Genomic DNA, 13,212 nt, shown 5'->3' on the forward strand with positions numbered 1-13,212 from the left:
GTAGGTTCCCTCTATGCCCACTTTCTAGAGCGTTTTTATCATAAATCGGTGTTGATTTTTGTCAAAAGACTTTTCTGCATCTACTGAGATGATCATATGGTTTTTATTCTTCAATTTGTTGATGTGGTGTATCACAATGATTGATTTGTAGATATTGAAAAATCTTTGCATCCCTGGGATAAATCTCACTTGATCAGGGTGTGTGATCTTTTAATGTGTTGTTGGATGCAATTTGCTAGTATTTTGTTAAGGATTTTGCATCTATATTCATCAGTGATATTGGCTTGTAATTTTCTCTTTTTGTGATATCTTTGTCTGGCTTTTGTGTCAGGGTGATGGTGGCCTCATAGAATGAGCTTGAGAGAGTTCCCTCCTCTGTAATATTTTGGAATAGATTGAGAAGGATAGGTGTTAACTCTTCTATAAATGTTTGATAGAATTCACCTGTGAACTCTGGTTCTTGACTTTTGTTTGTTGGAAGATTTTTAATCACAATTTCAATTTTAGTACTTGTGATTGGTATGTTCATATTTTCTATGTCTTCCTGCTTCAGTCTTAGAATGTTGTGTCTTTCAAAGTATTTTTCCATTTCTTCTAGGTTGTCCATTTTATTGGCATAGATTTGCTTGTAGTAGTCTCTTATGATCCTTTGTGTTTCTGTGGTGTCAGTTGGAACTTCTTTTTTCATTTCTAAATTTTATTGATTTGAGTTCTATATATATATATTTTTTTTTTTTTTGATGAGTCTGGCTAAAGTTTTATTGATTTTGTTTATCTTCTCAAAGAACAGCTTTTAGTTTCATTGATTTTTGCTATTTTTTTTCCTTTCTATTTTATTTGTTTCCACTCTGACCCTTATGGTTTCTTTCCTTCTACTAACTTTAGCTTTTGTTTGTTCTTCTTTCTCTAGTTGCTTTATGTGTAAGGCTAGGTTGTTTATTTGAGATTTTTCTTGTTTCCTGAGGTAAGATTGTATTGCTATAAACTTCCCTCTTAAAAGTGTTTTCTTGCATCCCATAGGTTTTGGATCACTGTGTTTTCATTCTTGTGTGCCTCTAGGTATTTTTTGATTTCCTCTTTGATTTGTTCAGTGATCCACTGGTTGTTTAGTAACATATTGTTTAGTCTCCATGTGTTTGTGTTTTTTACAGTTTTATTTTCCTGTAGTTGATTTCTAATCTCATAACATTGTGGTTGAAAAAGTGCTCAGTATAATTTCAATTGTGTTAAATTTATGAAGCCTTTACCTGTGACCAAAGATGTGATCTATCTTGGAGAATATTCCATGTGCAGTTGAGAAGAAAGTATATTCTGCTTCTTTGGAATGGAATGTCCTATAGATATCAACTAAGTCTATCTGGTCTAATGTGTCTTTTAAGGCTTGTGTTTCCTTATTAATTTTCTGTCTGGATAATCTGTCAGTTGATGGGGTGTTAAAGTTCCCACTATTATCATGTTATTTTTGATTTCCCTTTTTACAGCTGTTAACATTTACCTTATATATTGAGGTGCTCCTACATTGGATGCATATATATTTACAATCGTTATATATTCTTCTTAGATTGATCGCTTGATCATTATGTAGTGTCCTTCCTTGTCTCTTGCTACAGTCTTTATTTTAAAGTCTATTTTGTCTGATATGAGTATTGCTACTCCAGCTATCTTTTGATTTCCATTTGCATGGAATATCTCTTTCCATCCCCTCACTTTCAGTCTGTAGGTGTCCCTAGGTCTAAAGTAGGTCTCTTCTAGACAACATATATATGGGTCTTGTCTTTGCATCCATTCAGCTAATCTATGTCTTTTGGTTAGAGTATTTCATCCATTTACATTTAAGGTAATTTTCGATATGTGTGTACCTATTGCCATTTTCTTAATTGTTTTGGGTTTGTTTTTGTGGTCTTTTTTCTTCCCTTCCTCTTTTGGTCTCTTCTCTTCTGTTTTCCACCTAGACAAGTTCCTTTAGTATTTGTTGTAGAGCTGGTTTGGTGGTGATGAATTCTCTTAGCTTTTGCTTGTCTGTAAAGCTTTTGATTTCTCTGTCGAATCTGAATGAGAGCTTTGCTAGGTAAAATATTCTTGGTTGTAGGTTTTTCCCTTTCATCACTTGAAATGTATTGTGCCACTCTATTTTGGCCTGCAGAGTTTCTGCTAAAAAATCAGCTGAACCTTATCTGGATTCCCTTGTATATATTTGTTGCCCTTCCCTTGTTACTTTTAATTATTATTATTATTATTTTGGTCTTTATTTTTGTCAGTTTGATTAATATGTGTCTCAGTGTGTTCCTCCTTGGATTCACCCTTTATGGGATTCTCTGTGCTTCCTGGACTTGAGTGAATGTTTCCTTTCTCACGTTAGGGAAGTTTTGGGCTATAATATCTTCAAATATTTTTACAGGTTCTTTCTCTTTCTCTTCTCCTTCTGGGACCCCTATAATATGAATGTTGATGCACTTAATATTGTCCCAGAGGTCTCTGAGACTGTCCTCATTTCTTTTCATTCTTTTTTCTTTATTCTGTTCTGTGGCAGTGATTTCCACCGCTCCGTCTTCCAGCTCACGTATTCATTCTTCTGCCTCAGTTATTCTGCTATTGATTCCTTTTAGAGTATTTCATTTTGGTTATTGTATTTTTCATCTCTGTTTGTTCTTTAAATCTTCTAGCTCCTTGTTAAACATTTCTTGTATCTTTTTGATCTGTGCCTCCACTCATTTTCCGAGATTTTAGATCATCTTTACTATCATTACTCTGAGTTCTTTTTCAGATAGATTGTCTATCTCTTCTTCACTTAGTTGTTCCTGTGGGTTTTTATCTTGTTCCTTGCTTTGCAACATATTTCTCTGTCATCTCAATTTGTCTGACTTTCTGTGTTTGTAACCTCCTTTCCACAGGCTGCAGGATCATAGTTCCTCTTGCTTCTGGTGTCTGCCACTTGGTGGGTGAGGTTGGTTTGCTGTCTGTGGAGGCTTCCTGGTGGGAGGTCCTGGTGCCTGCCCTCTGGTGGGTGGAGCTGGGCCTTGTCCCTCTGATTGTCATGGCCCTGTCATGGAGTGTGTTTTGTGGTGGTTGTGAGCTCAGTACAACTTTCAGCAGCTGTCTTCTGATGGTTGGGGCTGTGTTCTTATCTTGGTGGTTGTTTGCTCTGAGTCTTTCCAGCTCTGGGGACTGCAGCTTGTTCCATGAGTCTGGGTCTTGGTTCTAAAATGTGGACCTCTGGGTAATCTCAGTTCAATCAGTATTCCCTGGGGCTTCTGCTATCTGTGTCCTTGCCCTCACTGTGAGTGACAATTGACCTTTGACTCCCCAGAGATCCCTCTAAAACCCCTAGGTAGGTGTAGCCCAGGTTCCCTTGGAGGTACTGCTTTCTGCTGGGTCCCATGCAAGTGTGACCTTGTGTGTGCCCTCCAAGAGTGTAGTCTCCATTTCCCCCAGCCCTGTGGAGCTCCTGCAATCAAACCCTGCTGGCCTTCAAGGCTAAATGCTCTGGGGGGTTTTCCTCCTGATGCCTGACCCTCAGACTGTCTTGGAGTGCTATATTATGTGGGAACATCCCTGTGTAGTCTGCATGGGTTTAATATTTTTTGTTGTGGTGACCAGAGCCTGCACTGGATATTGAGCAGGGCCTCTCTTTTGTGGTTGTCACTGCTCTGTCAGAGGTGGGGTCTGCTCCCTAGTTGTTGGAGTAGAGCCTCCCAGATCTGTTTCTTAGCTGTGTTTCTGATTTGCAGTTCAAGGGACTGGAGCACTCCCACCGAGAGGGAAGCCACTGAGTATTCCTCTTCTGGAGCTGTTCACCTGTGGGTGTTCTCTGTTGTGTCACCTTTCACCTATTGAGCTCTCAGATTACCCTGTTGTTGGCACTGCTCTTGGCCCTACCTTAACTGTGGGTATGCTGGCAATTGGCCCTGTTGACTTTTAGACATTGTTTCACCAGGCCACCAGCATAGATACACTGAAGTCAGGTCCCAAGATTACAGTAATCATTGATCTAGACCCACTGTGGGTGCTATGGGGGCAGCTCAGACTCTGGCCTGGCCCATTCCCCATGTATATGTTTCCACATAGTCTACAAATGCTAAATCTAGGCCTGTCTCAGCTGTGTGAGAACTCTTTGTCTGTTCAGATGTTCTGTATGTGCTAAGTTTACAAAGCCGGTCAAGGGGGTGTCAATTTGCAGTTTGCACAGCTGTGAGGAGAGATTTCAGCTTTTCTTCCTTAGTTGCATGGCCCCTGGGGCTCAGCTGTGGTTTCAGCCCCATCTCTGTGTGTGGGTCACCCACAGGCGTCTGCCCCCAAGGCTGCCCTGGAGCACATGAGGCCACCCTGGTGAAGAGAGCACACAGAGGCATGCAGTGGCCATCGTTGTGGGACCCCCCAGCAGTGATGGGCATGTGGAGGAGCCAGCAGCCACAGGCATGAGAGAGTCTTCCCTGATGGGGGCCCTTCTTAGTGCCTGGGGAGGCAGGGGCCAGAGTGTGAGGAGAAAGGCTGCAATGGTGGTCCCACCCCTTGCATGTCACTTACCAATGGCACTTTGCTTCTATGGCAGTCTGTGTTACCTCCACAAGCATTCCAGTTTGCGGATTTCCTTACTCCCATCCCCTCAGGCTATCTCCTTGTAGCCAAAGGCAGTTGTCTTTACAGATTTGCTCTCCAAACTCCACTTTCCAGCACCCAGCCCCCATCCACACCGGTGCACACATGTGTCAGGCTGGGGTGTCCAGGTCAGTGGAACGAACCATCTGTGTAGGTCTCACTCTGTCCTGCCTGCCATAGACCAGTTACTGCATTCTCCTCCAATAGCCCCTGAAGCTCCCTTTCTGTCCCAACTGATCTCCCTGCTTGTGAGGGGGCTTCCCCAGATGTAAGAACTTCTCCTCTCCTTTGTCTCCACGCTCCAGGGGCACTGGTCCCAACCTGCTCCCTTTCCTCTTCTTTTTCCCTTTTTTCTTTCATTCTACCCAATTATATGGGGTTATTTCTTGTCCAAGGTGTCCAAGGTCCTCTGTTAGTATTCTGCTGGTGCTCTGTGAGAATTGTTCCATTCACAGATGTATTCTTGATGCATTTGTGAAGAGAGATGAACTCCATGTCCTCCTACTCCACCATCTTGACCTTCTTCTCTTCAATTACTCTTTATATCCTAATTGATAAACAACTGATTCATCTTCAAGGCTACAAAAATAACACTTTCTCATTTATCAGTCATATATTTTGTGATTAGAAATATATTACATATACTTATTTAGGGAGATGGAACTTGTGGAGTTTTAAAAACACTTCCATGTGAACAAAAGAAACACCATACTGTAATACATCTAATATTTTGTAATTTGTCTAATCGTATAATATCAAATGTTTTGCTATCTCTTTATATGAAGTCAATGTTTTAATTTATAAATTTGCTTTGAGTTACTATTTTCTATGTCATGTGTATGAAAAGTCATGCACTTCAGAATTGTATACCAAAATTGTATACCAGGTTTGGCTTTGTTTTTCCAAAATACATATGCTTATTCCACATTCTAGAAATATTATACACATATTTCTTGTGGAGGTACTGGGTGCACATATTTATTTAGAAAGTATACTGGGTTACTTCAGTTTGTACAGCCATATATGAACTATAAGTGTGCCACAATATTCAAATAGCAGATGTTGTGAACATTCCCAGCACATGGAGAACATATGTGTCAGATACTGTGATTGATGTTTTCCATATATAGCCCCATTTAATCAACACAACAATCCTTATTAGGCCCAATTTACAAATGAAAAACCTAAAGCTTGATAATTTGAACAATTTGCTGGAGATTGGTGCTGGGGACTAATGCAAGTCCGTATGAATCTATTAATATTTGCAATGAATTCAGTACAAGGAATTGTAACAAAAATAAAGCAAGCAGAACTAAAAATAAGGGTTTGTAAACATTTTTAAAGTAAAGCTAAAAATAAGTTAATTTTGAAATAGGAAACTGAGAATTGGGTAAGGAGGATGGAGTCAAACTTATATAACGTTGTGTATATTGGCAGCATTTTGAAACTGAAGAGATTTCTTTTTGGGAACCAACGAGGAGAGGGCTGAGCTGCATGAAAGAAGGATGTTAACATAAATCTCTTCCTGGTGTTCCTGTTTACATTACTGAGAATCGCTGAGGCATTACTACTATAAGGAAGAGACAAGAGCTAAACTTTGGAACTTAAAAAACGAGCAAAACCGACTGCATGTATGTTCAAAACACCACTACCATGCTACTCCTTGTTTTAATTGGCTTGTTTAATGGATTACTGTGTAAAGTATCATAATTTCCAAAAACCTAATTCCAGAATCTAATTGTTTGGTAAGATTTGGTTAGGCTGAATAAGTGAGTCAGAATAGTCTATCTATAACTTTACCACTAAGTGTACTCCAGTGATTTATATTAAAAAAAAACAAAGTTAGCTTTTCCTCTTGCTTCTCACAAGGGAATGATACAGATTATAAATAATGATATTCACTTCCATAAATGACAAACTGGTACTTATTAGTTGAATAATAAGCACATTATGCTGAGTCACTGAAATTTGATACTCATAAACTAAAGCAAGCCTAAGATTAGGGTTAATTTAAGTCTATACTTTGATACATCACTAAGGTGTGGGAAGGCTGCTCAATGCTTGACAACATTGCAAAGCTTTGCTAGTTATTTATACATAAAGATACTTGAAAACTCCAATAACTGTAGGAACCTTGCTTTGTTAACATCTCTGCCACTGGTGTTTTGCGCTGGTTGTTATTTTTTTTTTATTTTTAACATGTAAATATTATTGGCTTTTGCCTTATTAGTATAACTTTAGATTGCGGGTCTTTATGGTAAAAATTATTGTATTGTAATTCATGTTTGTATCAGTAATGTTTTGTCTTTAAAATTATCTAATATGTGGCTATTAAGGCATGTGTGTATTATAGCTTAAATACAGGTAATTCACACTACTCATTTCTAACCTAAGTCTATTAAATTTTTTACTGTTCCAGTTAAAATATATCAGTCCTTTTTTTTTTTTTTTTAAACTTTGGGTTTATTTATTTATTTATTTATTTATTTATTTATTTATTTATTTATGGCTGTGTTGGGTCTTCGTTTCTGTGCAAGGGCTTTCTCTAGTTGCAGCAAGTGGGGGCCACTCTTCATTGCGGTGCACGGGCCTCTCATTATCGTGGCCTCTCTTGTTTTGGAGCACAGGCTTCAGACACACAGGCTCAGTAATTGTGGCTCACGGGCCTAGTTGTTCCGTGGCATGTGGGATCTTCCCAGACCAGGGCTCGAACCCGTGTCCCCTGCATTGACAGGCAGATTCTCAACCACTGCACCACCAGGGAAACCCTATCAGTCCATTTTTAAAAATAGAATTTATTTTTTACAGCAGTTTTAGGTTTATAGCAAAATTGAGTTCACATATGTCACCTTCCCCCACACAATTCTAGACTTTCCTACTGTCAACATCCCACATGAGATAGGTACACTTTTTACATTTGATGGGCCAACATTGATACATAATTATCACCAAACTTCATAGTTTACACTAGGGTTTACTTCTGGTGTTGTATGATATATGGGTTTTAACAAACATATGACAACATATGTCCACCATTATAGTTTTATGCACGATGGTTAAATGCCCTAAAAATTCCCTGAGCTCTACCTATTTATCCCTTCTCCCCCACAAACTCCTGGCAATCACTGATATTTTTACTGTTTCCATAGTTTTGCCTTTTCCAGCTATGACTGGAGTCATACAGTATGCAACCTTTTCAGATTGGCTTCTTATACTTAGTAATATGCTTTTAAGGTCTCTCCATGTCTTTTCATGTCTTGATAGATACATTTTAGCACTGAATAATATTTCTTTATGAATACACAGCAGTATATTTATCAAGTGGCATACTGAATGATATCCTGGTTTCTTCCAAGTTTTGGTAATTATGAATAAAAGGGCTATACACATATTTGTGCAGATTTTTATATGGAGGTAAATTTTCAACTTATTTGGGTAAATACCAAAGAGCGTGATTGGTGGATCATATTATAAAAGCATGTTTAGTTTTGTAAGAAATAGCCAAACTGACTTCCAAAGAACCATTTTACGACCCCTCCAGCAATTAATGTTAATTTCTGTTATATCCTCACCAGAATTTGTTGTTGTCAATATTTTAGACTTTAGTATATGTATTTTGATCCATTTCATATTTTTTCTGAAGGTCTATTTTTAGATTTACATTTTTGCCTGTGGATGTCAAACAGCATTTATTGAAAAAACTATCCTTTCTTCATTGCATTGTCTTTTCTCCTTTGTCAAAGATCAGTTGAAAATATTTTTGTGGATCTATTTCTGGGCTCTCTATTCTGGGCCATTGATTTATTTGTCTATTCTTGTTGATATGATGGATTACATTAATTGATTTTCAGAAATTGAACCTGCTTGAACACCTGAAATAAATCCCACATAATTACAGTGTATAATTCTTTCTATGTATTGCAGGTTTAATTTTCTGCTATCTTGTTGAGGAGTTTTGCATCTGTGTTTATGAAAGGTATTGGTCTTTAGCTTTCTTTTCATATACTGTCTTTGGTTTTGGTTTTAGGGTAATGCTGATCTCAAAGAATGGGTTAGTAAGTATTCCTTCTGCTTTTATCTTCTGGATGAGATTGTTGGAAATTAGTATAATTACTTATTTAAGTGTTTGGTTAGAGTTCACCTGTGAACTCATCCAAGCCTGGTGCTTTCTTTTTTGTAATGTTATCAATTATTAGTACAATTTCTTTAATATATATAGTCCTGTTTAGATTGTCTATTTCTTCTTCTGTAAGTTTTAGTATATTGTGTCTTTCAAGAAATTGTTCCATCTCAAACTTGTGAGCATAGTGTTGTTCATAAAATTCCTTTACTATTTTTTGTCCATGTGATCTGTATTGATAGGTCCCTTTCATTTCTTATATTAGTAGTTATGTCTTCTCTTTTCTTGGGTACCCAGGATAGAGGCTTACGATTTTATTGCTCTTTTTACAGAGCCATCTTTATTTTCTATGATTTTTAATTGATTTCTTGTTTTTAATTTCACTGATTTCTCCTCTAATTATTATTATTTTATCCTACATCCTTTAGATTGAATTTGATTTTCTTTTAGTCATAGTTTTTGCAGTCTGAGAGGAGGGAGAGTAGATTTTCTTGTGATCTCCCTGCCTCAGCTAACTATTTTGTTCAAATAAATTTGAGAAATACTAAGGTAGATGGTCACCTTCCAGTTGTCCAAAAGAAAAATTTTAAAGTCTGACAGTTTTATTAAAATTAAACAAAGAGATAATTAAGTTGGCTAGTTGAGAATGTCCATTAAATATAATTAGATTTAATCAAATTAATACATTAATTTGTTAAACATATGAACTTAGTGGAGAAGAACAAGGGTAACCGAACATGATCCAATCTTTTGCTCTTAAATAAAGATCCATTTACACTTAAGAAACAATATAGTGAGAAAGTCAAGAATTAATCAAATAATCCTGAAAATACACATAAAATTATTGTGTTTAATTTGTTCACTGGTTTACCCCTATTGCCTAGCACAGTATGTGGTACATAGAAAATACTCAATAAATGTTGAATGAACTAGTTAGCAAATAAAACTGCAATATGGGTTATGAAATCAGGTCATCGGATTCTGTGAGAGTACATAACAGGAATAAATTATGTTCAAAACTAACATGGGTAGTTCAAGAAGATTTTCTGTATGAAATGGTGCTTGAACTGAAGTCTAAGAAATGAAGCAGGGTAAGAGTTGAGAGACATTCCAGTTGGAGAAGTCTATTCTACATGTGCAACAACCCTGTGGATGGAGAGAACATGACCATAAGAATTGTAACATGGCCAGTGCACCCCAAGAACACAGAACAGGGAGTGGGTGAACATGAAAATGATGAAATGGAAGGTAGGAAACAGTCTATTTTGGATTTTCTAGACATCGTTAGATATTTTGTTATGTTTGTACTTGTCACTTAGACATACACTCTATTTATTTTCAAAGAATAGAAGCAAGTGACTGCAATTTTCATAGTACATAACCTATTTTCAAATCAAAATTGCTTGGTAATATAATATGTAAAATTCACTATAATACATCATTCCTATCATGACAGAAATAGAACATATGGAATATATCTGCCCCACCAATGAAATTGGAGACAAAGGTGAAAATAAGCCATGAAGTGATTATAAGGAAATGAAAAAGCTGTTCATGATTCATTGTGGAAGTGACTTACAAGCTCTTATTTCAGCTGGTTGCAGTATGTTATATTGAGCTGGCAGGAAACATCAAATTGTCAAATCAGAATCTCAGAAATTAGACATCTTTTTAGAGTATCAAGCTTTACTCATAAGTACAAATATACATATAATGAAATGTATAGGCAAAGCACAAGGTAGTGAGATATGTGATGTAGTTTCCTAGGACCTTTTTTTTTTTTTCTCATATTGGACACATGCTTTCTGCCCCCAAGTAACAGATGCATTCTCTGTGTGAGGTTGACATGTCATTTCATACAGCGGGGATCATTTAACTTTTGAAACACCTCCATGTTATACCCCAGATGGTCAACTAACTTATGTGACATTTTTCAGGTCCACACACAGCAGGAGGATCACAGACACCCTGTATTTGGCGTGCCTGAGTTAGGAGTAGGAGTCCTTAGGTATCCATCCAGCTGCACTATCCTAACATCAATTCCCACAAGTTTAAAAATTGTTTTCCATTTTCCTTACTGAGAATCAAACTCTTCCTGAACCAATCTAGTGCCTGGAATCATAATAACATGAACTGCTCTATTTAGCTGTGTTTCCATCAAGTTGTGGTCTGTTGAAATGCTCCTAACAAAAGACAACACCCAAATTTTGTCTTTTCCTAGAAGCTACTGTTGATACTACTCTCCTGCCTCCCCCCGCCCTGTTCCGGTTCAACAGATTAGATTCCCTAAGAAGTCATTGCAGCAAACCAGGTCAAGCTTATGCTCCCCATGACATTTTGGGCATTGCTTTGGGGTGTCAATCTCTTGCCTTAGGGTCCAGATTTATGACCACAATCATTTTTCTGGCCCTTAGACTTCCTTTATGATTTCTCCCCTTTTAGCTTGTCCTGACTAGGAATTCCCAGCTTAGTGCAGTCTTAGTCAACTATCTTTCTCTTTCCAAAATTGAAAGTACTTTTATATAAGGGCCAATTTAACCAAATAAAAGACTGTAGAATTACTGAATAGGTATTTAAGTTAGAATGGTAAAAATGATATTTGATTCACTCTTTACATTGCCTACTCAGAAGTGGGAGAAAGCAACTTTACCTCAAAGAATACTGAAAAATTTCTATGCAAGACAGTGTTCTATGTTCTGTGAATAATAGAAAAAATGAAAATACATGATTTCTATTTTGATACTCTGAAAATAACAATTGTAACACTCCTTGAGTTCCATATTTGCATTCATTCTTTAGAAAGAGAAATTAATAGATTGTGCTTATATTTTCAGGTGATTTCTGATATAGTAAGATTACAAAATGATTTGTTAAACAATATCTGTTTCAAATACTCTTTTTCAAAGCCAAAAAAATGTGTTACTAGAACATGGGTACTTCTACTACAATCTTCCTAAGATTGAATTTAAGATCACTATAAAATAACTAAAACTAGATAAAATCTGGTCATATATAATATATTAAAAATTAATCTATTTGTGTTCACTTTCTTAAAAATAGGAACTTTCATATTTTTCAGAGAGCATTTGTCCTTTTGAGTTTGTCTGAATAAATTCAGACACACTTGATAATTCAATCTATCTAAGCAGGGAAGCTCCTGTATCCAGGGAAACCAGTCTGGGTGGCCAGGACCTAAAGTTAAGACAGGAGGGGCCCTGCTATCTGGGATGTAAGGAAGCAATCTGCTAGCCTTCTCTTTTAGTCAAGGCTTCTTTGTGTCTGTGATGCCTCCTGACCAATCTGGAAACACACCTATGTCCTTAGTCATGTTTGTTATCTACCACCTTACTGTCTGTAGCCACAATCCACCCATGGAGATGACAGTCACAATCAAAAGCAAACTTTTTCAGATCTGTACTGGTGTCCATGGTTTCACATGCCAGCAAGGAAACTACAGAAGGAACAGCAGTTATCTCTTGAATCACAGTGAGAAAATTCTGTGATCTTCACTTAGCAGCTGCTTTCCCAGAGTCACTGAGCCAAAAAGACTGGCCTGTGTTTAATATAGTGTGAGAATTTAAGTTCCAGAATCAGAATGAATGGTTTGAAATCTTGGCTTTGCCATTTGTCACCTGTCAAGATCTTAGTGAATTACTTAACCATGTTGAGGCTCTGTAACCTTATCCAATAAATAAGGGTAAATATAGAGGCTAATTTAGAAATGTTGGGTGGATTAAATAAGAAAATGTATCTAACGGGTTTATTATGGTGTGGGAATAAAATAATAACTACTTAGTAATGATACCTGCTAGTATTTTTGTGATGTGTTCAACCCTTCTCTTCTTTGACTTCTGAGTATACAAAAATGTACCTGTATGTAGCTAAATATATTAGAGAATGTTTTATGACAAAGGCTAAATTATATTTTCATGATATTATGCAAATCTTAGGTGTGAGATTTGCACTCTCTGCTGTGTCTACAGAAACAAAAGAGCAAGATAACGGAGTCTTTGAAAAAATTTCAAATCTGTTCACATGGTCCTAGGATGAGGCTGTGGGCTTGACTCTCTCACTTAGCCTTGGCAGTAGAGAGAGAGATAAATGCTCTGTCCTTTCTGCTTAGTTCTTACCTAGCCTTGATTGCCCAGCTCGTGACTTGGGTAAGAGTCTTTACCAGTCTTGATTGAGACAAGAATGAACAGAGAGCATATGACTCCATCTTGGAAAGTAAATGTCCTGATTCTTATTAATCCATGAAGCAAGAAGAACAAGAAGAATGAGGGAGAGGAATGTAGTGTGTTTTAAATGATACTTGATGTCTAATAAAGTGAACCCTCTATACCTCTAATAAGTCATGACCCAGTGGATGTCAGTCTCTGAAACATCCACTCCTTTATAAAGGTGATGATAGAAAGCTCCCTTCCCAATGTTCTCTGCATAGGGAATGAATATTTCCTTTCTTAGATAAACCAAGACAGCTTCTTAAATGAATAGGC

At 37.1% G+C, this 13,212-nt stretch overlaps 1 pseudogene across 1 annotated transcript in view; it reads left to right on the plus strand.

Moving 5' to 3' along the window:
- The window catches only part of LOC309647449 (myb/SANT-like DNA-binding domain-containing protein 7 pseudogene), a 57,502-nt pseudogene that overhangs the window by 26,113 nt on the left and 18,177 nt on the right, over positions 1–13,212 (plus strand). The window contains exon 2 of the transcript XR_014268663.1: positions 1–13,212. This exon is cut by the window's right edge and continues 18,177 nt beyond it. The product of XR_014268663.1 is annotated as a myb/SANT-like DNA-binding domain-containing protein 7 pseudogene (transcript).

The sequence above is a fragment of the Balaenoptera physalus genome, assembly GCF_965194825.1.
Source record: "Balaenoptera physalus genome assembly, chromosome: 18".
Taxonomy (NCBI): Eukaryota; Metazoa; Chordata; class Mammalia; order Artiodactyla; family Balaenopteridae; genus Balaenoptera; species Balaenoptera physalus.